Source organism: Scylla paramamosain, chromosome 5, assembly GCF_035594125.1.
Source record: "Scylla paramamosain isolate STU-SP2022 chromosome 5, ASM3559412v1, whole genome shotgun sequence".
Classification (NCBI taxonomy): domain Eukaryota; kingdom Metazoa; phylum Arthropoda; class Malacostraca; order Decapoda; family Portunidae; genus Scylla; species Scylla paramamosain.
In genome coordinates this window covers 6,471,692-6,489,191 of record NC_087155.1, presented here as the reverse complement: position 1 = coordinate 6,489,191, position 17,500 = coordinate 6,471,692, and the positions used below count along the sequence as shown (strand labels likewise).

Genomic DNA, 17,500 nt, shown 5'->3' with positions numbered 1-17,500 from the left:
TCACTATCCAGCTCGTGCAAGATCATGACAGCGAGGAAATACAATGCACAGCAGCAGGTCGTTTTATGCAATCTTACACATGACATCACAGGAAAGGAAGAAACTATTCAGCCTGCAAAGTAATATGACCCATTGTAAAGATGTTAGTAGTCTTTTAGTTTGATAGACAAAATAATTTTTGTTACGCAGACCCGGTTGTTTGCGTCATGTGCCGCGTATTACTCTGACGATCGCTACTCTTCATCACACATCGGCAACACAAACACTCAAGATACCTTGGTGTCGCTGTGGTGAAATGTCGTGAACAGGATTGGCAAGGCGCCCCTCGCTGTGCTATCGGCCCGCCACCTTCAACACCAGAGCTGATTTGCATTTGATAATGACCGAGATTGTAATTATTACTTTGGTCTCCAAATTACGACAAATGCATAACAATTGCCACAGTAACGGTATGGTTTCCTTCAATGGAAAAATAGAAAACAACAAACACACACACACACACACACACACACACACACACACACACACACACACACACACACACACGGATATAATATATATATATATATATATATATATATATATATATATATATATATATATATATATATATATATATATATATATATATATATATATATATATTATGTATGTGTGTGTGTGTGTGTGTGTGTGTGTGTGTGTGTGTTATTTTCCGTTTAGAACAATGAATTCACATTTTTGCCTTATTTCATTATAGTATGGGATACTATTGGTTTTCACGTCAGATAAAGACCTTTGCAAAATCTCACTTGCTTATCTAATTGCTTTTGAAATGCTACAAATAAGTTAAAACAATGAAAGGAAGAATATAAAGTGTTCTAAAGATTTTTAATGTTAATAAGATTATTCTTGAAGTGACCAGATCTTGCAAGAAATTTCTCATATATAGAAGAATTTGCTTACATTTCAGATATCTTCTGAAATCTTCCAGAATGTTCTATCAGGCACTAACAGAAGTTTCTAGAACATTTCAGAACATTCTATTCAATATAAACATTTCCAGAATATTCTAGAACTTTCTAGAATACAGTAAAAATATGTAACGTATCAAGAATTTTCTAGAATGATTCAGAATATTCTAAAGTAGGTTCAAGAATATTCTAGAAAGAGTGAGAACATTCTGGAACACATTCTAGAAAGACTAAGAATATTCTAGAGTACTGCTTGACAATATAAAAGTAGGGGCTTGCAAACCACCAGTCGGTTCTGCTTTGGTTGCCTGAGAAGACACATAACAAGAGGTGAAATGGCATCAAGAGGCTGCAGTCATTCTCCAAGTGCATTCTGCTACATATGTGGTCAATTCATCGAGACAAGAGCAAAGAAGTTCTCTGTGACAGCATCGGGAAAAATAGTGAAATTTAGCTATTTTGGGGCAAAAAATATCATTCTAAAAGCCACAAAAGCAAATTTTGACAGGAATAATGCACATTTTCTATTGTTTTGCAATGAAAAGAGTTGGAAAATAACACTTGTTTGTCAAAGACAAAAATCGTGTTAGTGATAATCTACATAAGCTTTATTTCTATAACCACTGGACAAAGTTTAAGAAATAACACTTTTCGGTAACCATTCCTGCATGACATTAAGAGGCTTCAAAATCACTGACATATATTTGACACACACACACACACACACACACACACACACACACACACACCACTCGGCAGCTCAATAGTGCTGTCACCAGGTGTCACTCAAGGGGCTGAGGTTCGCGCCGCACTCATTTTGCTAAGGAGTTTCCCTGATGAGTGAGGAGTCACTGTCTCGCTGGTGGTGTGGAAGGTCTCGCCCTCACCGTAGACAAGATCATATGAGCCCTACGCTCTCAACGACAGACTAAGGCTAACGATCGAGACCCCAGCACGTGATCTTAAAGACTCAGCTGAATTAGACACCCAGCAAACAAACAAACAACCAAGCAGGTAAAGCAGCTGAGGGAAGTAAGGAAGGACAACAGCAGCAGCAGCAGGAGCCTACCCACTCCCCGGGTGAGCCACAGCTGCGGCGGGTGGCGTCCAAAGCACAGGGAGTGGCGGAACACATGTAGCCAGTAACAGCCCGCGTTATGATGAGCGACAATGACAGGATGCGCTGATAAAGGCGCTTCCTTCTCAATGTTTGTTTGTGTGTGCTGGTAATATGCACGGAAAAACACGTCCGCGGCAAACAAACGGACGAGAACAAGAAATTAGGAAGTAAAACTGGAATAAACGGATAGTAATTGAATAATTTCTTGAGCTTGCAGTGGAAAAAACAATAGCCTAGAATGATGGTGATTATGATGATGATGGTGGTGGTGGTGGTGGTGGTGATGAGGCAATGTGAGTGATACAAAATCGCTCCAAACCGTTCTGGCAGGTAGGATCATGGAGAGATCATTGCCATGGCGCTGCCCTCAGAGTTTTCCTTCCAGGAAGACTCAGCTTCACCACGACTCGGAGGTAATTTCAGATGTGGAAGATGGAGTGGACTCGCGGGGCTCGAACCACTATCCACCTACACGTGACTACATGGCAAGGGGCGAGGTGCTGAGCGGAAACCTCTTCGCCACCACGCCACCACACGCTTGCCTCCAGTGCTGTGTAAGTTCATGAGGCGGCTTGGTGTTATCTCAGCAATGTCTTGGCCAACATAGATCACGTCATGTTGTTATTGTTGTTGTTCTTGTTGTTGTTAGTGGTGGTGGTGGTGTTTCACTGTTTGCTATTGCTGTACTGTTGTTTTACAGATATTAAACTCCTCTGCTTTGTTACTATTACCATTTTCTTCCTGTCGCTATCGCACTTTTGTTACTTTGGACGCACGAAAACCCCGCTGACCAAACGAGGAGAGCGGCGCCCAAGTAAGATCTCCTGAGCTGGGGCGAGAAAAGTTTTTTTTTTTATGACTTTATGTGTTGTGTCAACTCTAACATTACAGCAGCGGAGGATAAGTTTGGTGTGGTGTTGAGGGTGGCTTGTGAGTGTTGAGGGCGGCCTGTGAGTGTTGGGGGCGGCCTGTGAGTGTTTGAGGGCGGCCTGTGAGTGTTGAGGGTGGCTTGTGAGTGTTGAGGGTGGCTTGTGAGTGTTGAAGGTGGCTTGTGAGTGTTGAGGGCGGCCTGTGAGTGTTGAGGGTGGCTTGTGGGTGTTGAGGGCGGCCTGTGAGTGTTGAGGGTGGCCTGTGAGTGTTGAGGGCGGCCTGTGAGTGTTGAGGGCGGCCTGTGAGTGTTGAGGGTGGCTTGTGGGTGTTGAGGGCGGCCTGTGAGTGTTGAGGGCGGCCTGTGTGTGTTGAGGGTGGCTTGTGAGTGTTGAGGGCGGCCTGTGAGTGTTGAGGGCGGCCTGTGAGTGTTGAGGGTGGCTTGTGGGTGTTGAGGGCGGCCTGTGAGTGTTGAGGGTGGCCTGTGAGTGTTGAGGGCGGCCTGTGAGTGTTGAGGGCGGCCTGTGAGTGTTGAGGGCGGCCTGTGGGTGTTGAGGGTGGCTTGTGAGTGTTGAGGGTGGCTTGTGAGTGTTGAGGGCGGCCTGTGAGTGTTGAGGGCGGCCTGTGAGTGTTGAGGGTGGCTTGTGAGTGTTGAGGGTGGCTTGTGAGTGTTGAGGGCGGCCTGCGAGTGTTGAGGGCGGCCTGTGAGTGTTGAGGGCGGCCTGTGAGTGTTGCGGGCGGCCTGTGAGTGTTGAGGGCGGCCTGTGTGTGTTGAGGGTGGCTTGTGAGTGTTGAGGGCGGCCTGTGAGTGTTGAGGGTGGCTTGTGAGTGTTGAGGGCGGCCTGTGAGTGTTGAGGGCGGCCTGTGAGTGTTGAGGGTGGCTTGTGAGTGTTGAGGGTGGCTTGTGAGTGTTGAGGGTGGCTTGTGAGTGTCGGGGGCTGCCTGTGAATGATGAGGGCGGTCTGTGAGTGTTGAGGAAAAGTGTGTTCAGGAAGAAGCAACACGCCACAAATTCTACGTACAGTGAATTTGCGCGCCACTGGTCACGCCCCTAGACGCCGCTGTGAGCGCTCGGTAAAGTTGCGAGAAGAAAAAAAAACTTGGCATTAAAGTAAAATATAAATAACCACAACGTCATTGTAGTGATCAAACGACAACAAAAGAAGTCAAAATAGGAAAATCGATACACTTTAAGGAAAGTGAAGGCTTAAGTCGCTTTTCAAGAAGCTAACCGGACCTCAGCGCTAGACACGTCACAGGTGGCAGGCGCCGCCAACCCGTAATGTGACTCCATTAATCTATCCATCACCAGCGGAGAGCAGACCCACTCCCCTCCTGCATTATGAGGCACACGGCGATAATAGGATTTCCCTCACGTAGGTTGCGGGAGCTGTTATCTGGCGGTTCGGTGAGGCTAAAGCCGAAACCAGCTGGAGTCAGTGGGCAAGCAGGGGCTCATCCTGCCTTAACTGCCTTCACTTCTATGTGCCTGTTGTGTGCGGCATCATTTTATTTCGGAGAACAATGTTTCCTTCGCCTGCCGCAGCACCTTCTTAATTTATAGAAAATTTACTACACAAGGATAAGGAACCATGGGTGCATTTTTCATCCCTTAACGTCAACTTGTGGTTTACGACGCGCTCTTGCCGCAGGGATGACTCAGGGGCTTTGCCACCCACGACGCGGCATCCATTACGGTGTGCTGACGCCTGACACCCTGTGGCCAAGGCTGATCCAATGTGATACTTGAATGGTTTGCCTCGTTTGAGTGAAATACACATTTATAAGAGGCGGACTTGTTGCTTCACCAATCAGTGTGATGAATGACGTGCACTTCTGCTGTTTGCATTTTGACGTGTAGTGGTCCTTTTCACCTTTCCTCTTATGTATTAGCATTTCACCGCATAGCTTGCAAGAATGTACAGGACAATATTACACACTAAATTAGGCTCACCACAATAACAAAATCAGATCACTTCCTTAGTCTTGCCATTCTGTGATCCACATCTCTTCACATCATTCATCTTTGCCTCTCTGAGTTACGCTTTTCGATAGAGCCTTATCTAACCTCACACCACAAACTCTTGCCGGGAAGACACTCTCCGTATGGCTGACCACGTTCTACCCTGCCATGATTTCCTCCACTGCCTGTTTTCCCTGTCCAGACTCGAACCCCTGCCCACCAGTTCGTTGCTAGCCGTTACACCAAAGCGACGCCCGTAGTGACCGTAAGTGCCAGTAGGGAGTTAGTTTTACAGGCACTACAACCCAACACGGCAGGGAAGCGAATAGAGGCGCAATCATCGGGATTTACGTATAGCGCGTTACTTCCATACCTTCAAGCCTTACCCTACACCACGCATCCATAAGGCTCGGTACACAGGGAGGCATAATACTGGAGCCGCATGAAGGGGATGATGGTCAAGTGAATGCTGTGGAAGGGCGCGTCTCTGAGCGTAGTCTGTCCCTCCATCTGCAACGCAACAGCGTTCCGAATTCTTGCAAGCATAGAAAAACAATGTCCCTTCCTGGAGCAGAGGGAACGTGACCAGTGGAGATAAGGGAGGAGGTGGTGATTGTGGTGGTGGTGTTGCGGTCCCTTTGCGTGGCGACACCCTAGCTTTTCAGTAATGGTTGATAGGTGGATGAGAGAGAGAGAGAGAGAGAGAGAGAGAGAGAGAGAGAGAGAGAGAGAGAGAGAGAGAGAGAGAGAGAGAGAGAGAGAGAGAGAGAGAGAGAGAATGGTAATGTATCTGAAAGTGAGGTGATCTGAAATAAAATTAAAGGATGATGACTTTAAATGAAAGCTCTTCGACTGGTAGACACGAAGTTAGCGTTTTTTTTTTTTCCTCCTGATTTGTCATGCACAGCAAAGCTTCCTTAAAGGCCCGTTCAGACTGGAGTTCACATTGCGCAACGTATGGCGCAACTCCTGTTGCGTGAAGTGTTACGAGGGTGACTGTTTGTCCACACTGTAATGGCCTGTTGCGCATCAGCCGCTGACAGAGAGCCACACAGGATGGATGGTGCTGAGCAGGAGGGCATTTTATGGATTACTGTTGCATTAGCATGTGCAAAAAAGATGAGTCAAAGGAAAAGGAAAAGGATACGGTATAACAAGTGGTTTTTGCGGCGACCTGCTAGGCAGCTAGAAGAATGTCAGATTTTTTTAAATTTTATTTTATTATTATTTTTTTATAGTCTACTTTTTACTTTCCATAGGCATGGGTACTGTTTCAGCAAATCTATAAGTGGTAAGATATGTGGCTTGTTCCATGATGAGAAATTATCATCAGCCACTGTGTGAATGCGACGGTAAGCGGAGACATTTCTTCTTCGGTGACAGCTTGACAGACAGCTTCTGTCGCCCGTATATACTATATTTAGACGTAAGTGCATATTTGTAATTTTTTCCCTTAATACGGTACATTTTTGAGAAGTTCATATGTGTTTATGATGAGTATTCTATGTGCAGCCTAACAGTATTCTTAATTATAATTTCTTGTAAGTCTCATAATAAGTAATTTAAAAATTGGTTTTGAACAGGATTAGGCTACATCATAACTGGAATTCCTACACTCAGTTGATATGGTATAAGGAGGTCTATTGGTACTTTTATACAAGAAAACTTGTTTGCCTATTTTCTTTTCACATCCTAGAAATAGCAAATTCCCACTTTCAGTTAATATATAAGGAATGTGCTGGTGCTTTTCTGTCTTATTAAGTAAAGAGTTTTGTTAATGCAGTTTTCTTCTTTAGTACTTTATGAAAAAATGCCACTCAATCACACCTTTTATAAAAAAAAAAGTAAGTCCGTTGTAAATTACCGCAGAATATTCATGTTATCAATCCCAGTAAATTAAAAGCTTACCTCGCTTATTATTATTAATCATATTTTTCTTAAGGCATAATTGCATATTTTACCATATTGTAATGCATATTTAACTATATTAATTATCCTAAACTAATACAATTATCTTAAGCCTAATCATCAGCCATTGTGTGAATAGGACGGTAAAGCAGGCAGCAACAACCCTTCCGCGCTGACAGCTTGTCAACTATTGTTGCGCGCATTGCGGGAATGCCTAAAGCAGCAATTCCCTCGGGCAACACTCGCAAGCATCATGCAACACGAAAATCAAGCTGCGGCAAGCCGGCAATGCGTTGCGCAATACATTGCACAATGTAAACCCGAGTCTGGACGGGTCTTAAAACACTAAAATACGAGGGTTTCTGTTGCCCTGTGGTCGTCAAGCACAAGACACGAACACTACTTGCTTTGCGTGAACATTCTCCTTCTTAGGTGACGTAACCCTACAGAAAGACGAATCTGAACTTCAAGTAGTGCAAAATATCCTGGCAAGTGTGGGCAAGGACATCCGCTGGCCGCCACCTCCTCCGAAGCTGTGACGCGACGAATTGGATTTACTGAATTGTAGCATCACCCAGGCTCCTCAGCGGAGGTCTTCTTTCGGCTCATTTCATCATTGTAGAAAATATCAGTATCCCGACATTACTTACATCAGTGTTCAGCATTTCTTTATTGTTTTGTTCCATATATTCTTTTCTTTTGTGTTGTACATTGTTACGCTACAACTTCAGCACACTGTGACGGTGTAGGTGACCTCCCTTGAAGCTTTTGTTATTTTGATTAAAATCAAACAGTCACTGGCCTTCACTCTTGCCCCTCTTCATTCACCTTCTTTCCTAGACATTCATTCTTACACATTCACAGATCTCTCCCCCACATTCTAGAACAGTCTCAGTAATATGCCAGTAAGTTGGTGTATCTGTCATCATGAAGCTGTCCAGCAAGGAATCCCTGACTAATGAAATGATAGCAAGGAATATGAACCACTCCCATCTAAGGTATTTTCTGGGGACAAACTCTATCGCAAGCTAACAGCAGAAACTTAATTTGAAAACAAGAATCCTGTCTAGTGCACGTCATGCATTCATGTAACGCCTTCCTTGCCCGAGGGTAGTGGGGGGGGGAGCACCGGCGGCGTATCTGGATGCCTGCTTTCTCGACCTTCACACACCGGAACAAACTCTCCCTGCATAACCTTAAATGGGCGGTTTCCAGGCAATTCTGCACCGCCACCTATTCTTCCTCCACCTCGGCCACTCTGCTTGTGTGGTTCGGAATGGAGTTGTGCCAGAAAAGAAGGGCAGTTCTTCCTCATTGGGTGGCAGAAAACGGCGGCAAGTGGTGCAGTGTGACGGCCGTCCCGGGCGCCAGTGTCCGCTGACCATTCGCCGGGATTTCTCTCAGACATTTCTAGTCGTGTGTGAATTATTTACCGACATACACACTATACATATAGAGTGACCAAGACAAAAATCAATATACTAGCTTGCATCATACGCTGCGGAATATTCAGAACGAACGCGATCTAGTGTTGCCTCATTTATTCTTACTTAGTGTTTGGCGGCCAGTCTGTGACGCGGCCTCCATCGTCCTGACAGGGGTGAAGTCTTCCCATCTGTCCAATAGATACTGACAGGAGTATCTATCCACCTACCAACCAATGCCAACAAATCTAAACACATAACGAATGAATAAGCGAATAAATAAACACACACACACACACACACACACACACACACACACACACACACACACACGTCACAGTCCCCTGCACGCGGCGAGGGTCAGCCAAATAATGCTAATGTGGGAATTATCATATGTATTCAGAATTACCATCCTGCCCCAGTGGGACGCTCCACTGCTTGCTGCTGGTAGGGATTACACCGCCAGGAAATAAAAAGATACAACGCTAAATCTCTCTCTCTCTCTCTCTCTCTCTCTCTCTCTCTCTCTCTCTCTCTCTCTCTCTCTCTCTCTCTCTCTCTCTCTCTCTCACTGAGGGTTTTCTTTCTACCAGCTCAAAGTATCGTTTGCTGGTTTTCATTTCCTGTCATTTCAAAACCTCTAACCTCAACTAAACACCGAGACTGAGCGGCGGTCTTTCATTCGCTGCCATTCATGCCGTGAGTGAGGCTTGTAAAGAGCGTTCCTCTTGTATCTATATTTTTTACATTTATTTGTCCTCAAGTTTTTTTTTTTTTTCAGAAACAGTAAATAGCTTATTGAGCCTAAAAAAAGACTGCAAAAATTAAATTAATCTAAATTAATAAACTTTTCAACTTTGATTATGAGTTTAATAGATGTTACTTTCTTCTGCCTAAATGTTCTTGCCTTGGAAGAGACAGAGCTAAAAAAAAAAAAAAAAAAAAGAAAAAAAAGAGGTAATGTTAAGAATATAAAGTAAAGAAACCCATGTAAATCATATTACTTCACTGATATTTTGTGATCAGTATAAAAGAAGAGAGAATAGACGAATATTATTATTATTATATATATATATTTTTTTTAATCACGACCCAGTTTGATTTCATATGGGTACTACCTTCACGACCCTGTACGTCCACTCTATTGTATCTTTCTCCTTTTGGTATGAAGACCAATTCACACACACACACACACACACACACACACACACACACTAACACACTTCAGTTACTTGTTTACATATGTCAACAATGTGGCGACTCAATGAACAAGAGTTTGTGATCCAGTACAGATTCCCGGCCTGTACTTTAAAGAACACTGATGCAGAGAACAGTGGGCCAGTTCCAGTCATTCTTTCTCGCTTGCTAGCTAGCCAACAAAGCCACTTGAAACATAATCCGGTTCCACACTCAACTTTGACCGCTGCTTTTCGCTTAGGGAGTACCAAACATTGGAACTTTGTTGAGTAGTTTTTGGCGAGGTGTAGGGCTACCCTATCCGTAATAAATTTCCAAAAAAAAAAAAAAAAAAAAAAGCGCGCCAACAACAAAGATCACGGCTTCGCCCATCTCTTTCAAGTGTCTTCGCCTTTCCAGATATTTTCGGTAGGTATCTGACTGCTATATAGCCCTGTGGGGTACCTGCAGTTTCATGCAATATTTACAATAGTGGGAACGCTCCTGATGGACTCTATATATTTCAAATACTGTAATTACTCAAGACATTTGTAAAAGAAAAAAAAAAAACAAAGGAGATGCTCCATGGGAGAGCTGTACAGACATGAGAAAAGGAGAATGAAGGAGGGAGGGTGGAATCACCACCTGGTTAACTCAGGGATTGATTGTTGCTGGTTAATTGGCAGTGGTGCAGCTACAAGGGAACTTACTTTAACTGGGAATTCGAGTCTCTTTAGAATGTTCTCACCCAGCCAAGGTTAGGTTTGGTTAGGTTTATTTAGGCTAAGCTAGGCTGTCCCTGGGGGTTGGTTAATTTTTCACTCAGGAATTTCAGAATGCAATTATTTGTGTTTTTTTTTCATATATTGGTAATAATAATTTCTGCTGGGAAGGTCACTGGTTTTCTCCCTGTATTGCGTGAAAGTTTTCATTAGTTAGTTTCCTACATAACACACACAAAAAAAGAAAATAAATAAATAAATAAAATAAAATAAAAATAGATAAATAAATAAATAAATAAATAAATAAAAAAATAAAAGGGCATAGGTTTTGAAAAGAAATTCTTCTATATGTGTTCAGTATTTACATGACTACAAGATTAACTCTCCTACTAAATGGCACATACAATCTCTTAATCAACTTGTACCATCAAATGATTCCACATTCACTTCCTTAACTGCCAAGCTAACGGCATTGATTTCACTGATACAACTCTCCCCCTGTGGAGTGGAAAAAAAAAGATCCTCAAGCAGAAATTAATAATACAATCGTGTGAAAAGCACTAATAACCATTACATTCTGAAATTCATGAGTAAGAAACTAGCCAACCCTGGGGACAGCCTAACCTAGCCAAACTAAACCTAACTTAACCTATCCTTGGCTAGCTGAGGACATTACATTAACAGTAACATAGTATTCATTCCCTGTCATTTGAAACACATAAAGTGAGAAATACGGGTACTGCATCTGTAAAATATTGAAGCAGAGAATTAGATACTTTACGAAAACAGCCAGAAAAAAAAAACAAGAAACTTGCAAGAGATGAATAATGCCCTGAAGCAGACCTTCCTACCATGAAATAAACACTATATTAGAAATACCTTTTATCATGAACAATGAACCATCTTACCTACTGATTGCTAGTGAATTTTTTTTTTTTTCTACATTCACTTGACAGTCTTAAAAAAAGAAAAAAAAAAAAACTTGATGGTGTCACACAGCTTTGCTTATTATTGGGTTTGTTTATTTAGATTTTTGCCGAAGGTATAAGATCAGTCATCATTCAGCATCTGTAGCTACAATTATCTGCATTATTTTTTGGACTGCCATGCTTGCAGATATGAACTAACCCTAAGCCTGGGTTATATTTCATGGGATGCTAATCAGGTGAGCTAGGGCCTGCAGGTTTTAGGCATGCTTCTCCTCCATTTACTCAAAGATTCTTTTATTGGTATCATTGTTATTTTCTCTTAAAATAACATTTCATACCATCCTATTGCTCTTTCTCCTTGGTTCCCAGTTCTATCCCCTACTTTAATAGAAAATACAGAGAGGTTTGTGCAGAAGTGTAGAAAAAGAAAACGAAACTTAGGAAAGGAATGAAGATAATTACATCTGTTTTAACCAGTTTAATTGCCAATAGGTTTACTTTCCAAAAATTCCACCTACATATTACGATTGACAGACAAAATATTCGCCCCTGAGAAATGTACGTAATTTGTATTTTTTTGTGGAGCTGAGCTTCTATAGGATCAAGGAATCACTTGTAAGTTAAGATGTATTATTGTATGTATTTGTATATTGTATGTTATAAATAACGGTGAAAATATTCATTTTATTTCTGAGGTAGTCTCAAGCTCTCTTCTGGTGTAATGTCTTGGCCTCAGCTGGGTGCTCAGCAGGATTACACCCAGCAACTTTCCTCTCCCATGTCGCCGTTTTCTTGCCGATGAGGGCGTACTTGCCACTATTAACAGCATTACTCTATGCCTAATGACCAGATTCACGAGCGTTCGCTTTTGTTCATGAGTCATGGACACAGATCTCTCTTTCTTTTGTCATGTTGACATCGCTCCACGCGGTTTGTTTACGTTTTTTGACACTCAGGCCTATGACACTGATGTTTTGGGTGATACATGCTTGCCAACCTTGGCCGGGGGACCCCAAAACTTGGGTAAGCGATCCAGCGAGGTTCCCCGATCCAGCGAGGTTGGGGAACGCATGAATAAAAAAATATACCAGATTGTGGAACCGGCACATCCTATTTGTTCAGGTGCTGTCCAGCATGGGGAGCGTTTTCATTTGCTAACAAAAAGACTGTGGAATTGGCCGAGTGAAAGAAAACGGGATAGAAGTGCAACTCAAGTGTTGGAAACGGGAGAGAGAAGAGGTCTTCTTTGTGGGACCCTTTTCCCCACTCCAGTGTTCGCTTACCTACCACCGGGGAACTGCGAGCTACGGAAAACTGGAGGGAAGGGAAGGAAGAAAAAAATGGACCAGGGAAGAGAAAGAAGAAAGGAAGAGGAAGGAAAAGACTTCAAGGGACCGTGAAAATAACAGAGAAAGGGGATGCCCTCTGCTGGGGTTGTGAGGAAGGACGCGTGAAGGGAGCGGCAGTGTGGGACTCTACGTGTGTGTGTGTGTGTGCGCGTGTGTGTGTGTGTGTGTGTGTGTGGGTGATTGGTGGTGAGAACACTCTAACACCTTGCTGTTCGCTGAGTGCTGAGCCGGGGTGAGACGGGGCAGGGTCAGGTACAAGGGATCGAGGGAAAGGCTGGTGGGGAGGCAGTGTGAGAAGTGGTGAGGGGAAAGCAAGGTTGTTAGTGAGGCAGAGTGGCGAGTGGTGAGAGGGAGAGCAAGATTGGTGAGAAGGCAGCGGTGTAAGTGCTCACAAGTACTCTTAATCCCTTATCGCTATTTTCTCTCTTCGAATGTTTAAAGGGATTCGTCGAGTAGTTAAAACCTTCAAGTGTCTGGAGTCTTTTTCTATCCAGGCAAAATTGGGGAAGATTACTCAAATAAAAGGATGGGTGCCATAGTGTCATTAGCAGTCAGAGGATCAGAACTAACACTACCAAGACATAGTGAGGGGCGAGGTAAGGAAGGACTGTGGAGGTTGAAAATAAAGAAGAGTGGTCTGGTCAACACTGAGAAAGGAAGAAAATAAAAGGGATTATAATTTTAGCAAGGAATTAAAGGATGGATTTCATATCTCTTCTTCAGTATAATCAGGCAACCCTTCAAGTAATGCTCGAAAATCACTGAGCTTAACAACTTAACGATTGCTGATAAGAAATTCTCTTCTATATTCTTCCAATCTTCATAACCTTTAAAGATATAGTCGCACTGAATCCTCTTAAGCGGGCATGAGCAACCGTTCTCACCCATTACGCATAACTTGTACCCTTTCTGTGTCTGAATACTGCCGCATGATGGCTTTCACAAATTACGATTGTCTCCTTGCACCCCTGCCAGATATTCAGGCTCCCGGCTCTGGGCGCCGTCAGGAGAAGCGTATCCATGCCAACATAGTAACGGAGAGGTGTTGGTCAGGCTGAGAGATGGAGTTCATACCTTGACGAACAGGACAGGCAAACTGATAGCAAGACCACTTTGTCTCATTCATAACACTAGATCTGCCTGGCGTGGCTGCACCAAGCCAACTGAGCTCTGGTGATGGACTCTTCATTCTCTAAAAGGTGGTGTACCTCTTAAAGGACAATTGGATCGCTCTCTCTCTCTCTCTCTCTCTCTCTCTCTCTCTCTCTCTCTCTCTCTCTCTCTCTCTCTCTCTCTCTCTCTCTCTCTCTCTCTCTCTCTCTGTGTGTGTGTGTGTGTGTGTGTGTGTGTGTGTGTGTGTGTGTGTGTGTGTGTGAGATGGAACTGTATTGGAGTGAGAGTTACGTGACAGGATAATAGGAGGACAGTGCTGAGGTGGTCGAGCAGTAAGGAAGGACTGGCGAGGCAGCAGTGGTGAGGAGGGGTTGGTCAGGAGGAACGCTGACACACGAGGCCAGGAAGAATGTGGCCAGATAAGTTGAACTACTGTGGAGGAAAGAGTGCAATGGGAATGATGGATGCGAACGTGGCTAAGTTTATCACACAGAGTGTAAGGTTCAGTGGCGCTTGAACAAGAAAGCCACGCTATTGACCGCAACAATTCGACGTGTCATCGTGCGGGGCCAGCTAAGTTTTTGTCGTAAAATCCGTGTGGGAACGAGGCGCCGCTCCACATGAATCATGTATTACAGGCAATCTCGCTCTTGACGCTCGCTGATTCTTCTCTGAGAGGTGGTTAAAGATTTGTTTGATCAACCCAATTAGCTTTGCAAGGGTATAACGATAATGAAAGTGAGTGATAGTACCTGTGACGAGGACAACCACGACCACGACGAAAACAGATTTCAATTATCATTCCTAAAGCTTCGTAATGACGTGCACTGCCAACACTGTGAAGAGGTCACTGCGAGGCAGTGACCTGGAGCATGTGTGACTTGTATCGAAAACACCAGCTTGGAATGGAGATCGAACCGAGGCTTCCTTCACGACAGTTTCCACCTTTAAGAGCTCCAGTCACTCGCCCAGGCACACCCCACGCTTGTAACCCTGCACCCCCAACCCACACCTGCACTTACATCCCCCTCGTAACACGTGCCTCCCGCGCCCCGCCACGTCAATACACGGGTTCAATGTGCCTATGGGAATCCTGTGTTGTCGATTTTTGGCGGCGAGGGAGTGTTACTTACTAGCGTTATGGCTCCACTTTGTGGAGGTTGTATCGGGGAGGCACGAACAACGGAAAAACGTATGCACAGCTAGATAGAGGAAATGATAAGTATGTTAGATGCACGAGTACTAGAACCAGTAACAATGGGGAACGTTGATGCAAATTTGGCAGGAACGCATGAACTTTACGAGGAAAGATGCAGAGCCAAGGTAACAAGAAGTGGAATGTAGTGATTTTGTTACTTCACTGACGCTCAACACGAAGTTAGAGAGGGACGAGAAATAAGTATTTCTAACCTAAGTTGAGTGACCCGCGCCTGAGTCAGCTGCCGCACGCTTCAGCCATCCATCGGGTGTCTAACTATAGTCCGTTCAGTCCAGCCTGATGGATAGGCTCCTCCCATTCTCCTTATTGGATGCGTGTCACTGGTTACCGTGATGGATGGACCGCGGCCGCCCACGCACCACCCATGTGCTACTTTGGTGCAGAGTGCAATTGAGTGGCGGCGGCTGGGCGATGAGGGGCGAGTATTATCCATCAAGTTATTCTGTAGAGCCTGTAAGTGATGTTCGGTGCCTCCTGGGACGTGCGTGCCGCGGCCAGCAGTGAGCCGCGTCCCCAGTGACGCACACTTGTTGCCGCACACGCCTCACACACCACGTATACAAAGAGGCCAAGCGCCGTGCACACGAACGCTCTGCAGTGAACACCATCAAGTGAGCCGCAGAATGCACCGCTCACTCGCTCTTAATGGCCTGCGGCGTGCGTGGCCAGAAAGCCGCAGCAACACACGCCGCTGCGAGACACACTCAAAGAGACAGGAGCGGCCCGGAGAGAGTCTTCCTCACTCCGCCTTTAATACCAGAATCAGCAGCGAGACAATGGCACAGCACTGCACATATCTCATCTTATTCGGGTACAATTCTATCCAGCCCTGGGATGGCCTCTCTCTAAATAGATTTCCTGCACGCCTTTGTGTTAACACCTGACGGCGGGTCTCGGCCGGGCGGCTCAGGGCTGTGAGGCATCATTCCTCTCTCACTCCTTTTAAGGGATCAAGGAGCCTCTTTGCCGACTCCGTTACTGTTGCCAGACTAAAGGCGACGTGCCATGCAGACTCATTCATGAAGGGCCACGAATAACGCACGCTCTAATCTCGCTATTTTCTCCTCATTCCGTAATGCTTCGCTTCTTGCAAGTCACGAACAAAGCACAACTCTCAAGGTGGAGTATAGTGTTTTTTTTTTTTTTCATACCATTGTAGTTTATTTGCATTCTCTCTCTTTTTTCTGTGACTGGAGAGGAATAGTAAGCAGAGGAATACGAAAGAATGGCATGACTGGAGTACTTACCCAACACAGGTCAGGTGGCGCCGCCTGCTGCACGCCGGCCGCCCAGCTACCACAAATTGTCTGGGGAAGGAAATTGTAGGGAAATATAGTGCACTGTCTTATATCAGTCTATCTGTGTATGCGACTAGTTATCTATTTGTGTATCTGTCTATTATCTAGTTATATCTATCTGTCTATCTGTCTATTCGTTTATCTATTTACCTATCTACTCATTTATCTATCTATCTATATGTCCATTTATTCACCTATCTATCTATTTATCTATCTATCTATCCATCCATCTGTCCACTTACCTATTTACATTTATATTTCATCTGTATGTCCATTTATCTAATTATCTATTTATTTGCCTATTCATCTATCTATTCATTCATCTGCTTATCCATCTGTTTATCCTTCTATCTCTCTGCCTATAAATATTCACCTCACACACACACACACACACACACACACACACACACACACACAGGCACAAAGGGAGTTTATTGCAGAGCATATATTTAATTAGAGAAATATTTCAATACACAGTATATCGTTATGATACATGTATATTGTATGTATATATGTATGTATATTGCTTGCTTCATACGACATTGCATTAGCTTTTGATGTCTGCGTATTAGTTGCTGGCCCCTTTTTTCTTTATTGGATTGATGATTTACTGTCCGGATATTTTATTCTTTTATCCTTTTATTCTTTAACCTTCGCGCGTCTGCTACATCGTATTTTAAGTGAATTTTTGTTATTCACAATTTATATCAAGGTGGTGGTTTGGTATATGATATTCTCCCTGTTTGTTTGCCTCTCTCTCTCTCTCTCTCTCTCTCTCTCTCTCTCTCTCTCTCTCTCTCTCTCTCTCTCTCTCTCTCTCGGCGAGGAGCACGTGTTTACCTTTCCAGGTTTGGGCCACATGTTGGTGCGGCGTTAACGCGATGTCTGAATTTTGTCACTCCCGAGGCCACTCATCAAGAATCAAATCACGATGCGATGAATCACAGAAGCCTCTTTTCATATCCTTCGTCGCGTGGCAAGAACGGCAAGGCATCAACGCTCACACTGCCGTTACAACAGTCACCTTAGCTCAGTGTTTCATAAATACTTTACCTCCTCGTACTCGTATGTATATCTCTGTCCGTACATCCCTTGTTTTCTAATGTGATCAGAACGAAGTCGTTCTCTATATCCGCCAAACTCGTCAATGCTGCGCTGATAAAGGATCAATGAACAATAAATGAGAAAGGGCGTCTGGTGGAGCCCCAAACCATGGCAGGTGCACCCTGACAGCCACGCCTCCGTCGCTGGGTGATGGCCGGGCCTGGCGTGTCCGTAAGGCTGACGCAAAGTGCCGGGGAGAGATTTGCGTCACCGCCTGAGAGAATACTGGCAATGCAAGAGCCGCTGGAGCACGGTGACCTGCCTCCCGGGGTCCGCGGGGAAGCCCCTGCGTTATGGGCACTGCTTCCTGGCTGGGATTCTTATCACGTGCGCCAGAGGACGTGGGTCGCGGTGC

The 17,500-nt window shown here is 44.4% G+C and overlaps 1 long non-coding RNA gene across 2 annotated transcripts in view; it reads right to left on the bottom strand.

The window, feature by feature from the left end:
• The window catches only part of LOC135100461 (uncharacterized), a 291,394-nt gene that overhangs the window by 157,278 nt on the left and 116,616 nt on the right, over nt 1–17,500 (bottom strand). For both annotated transcript variants that reach the window (XR_010268716.1, XR_010268715.1), the window contains exon 3: nt 15,991–16,050. This is a non-coding gene — a long non-coding RNA (uncharacterized LOC135100461). The remainder of the gene's footprint in view (nt 1–15,990; nt 16,051–17,500) is intronic.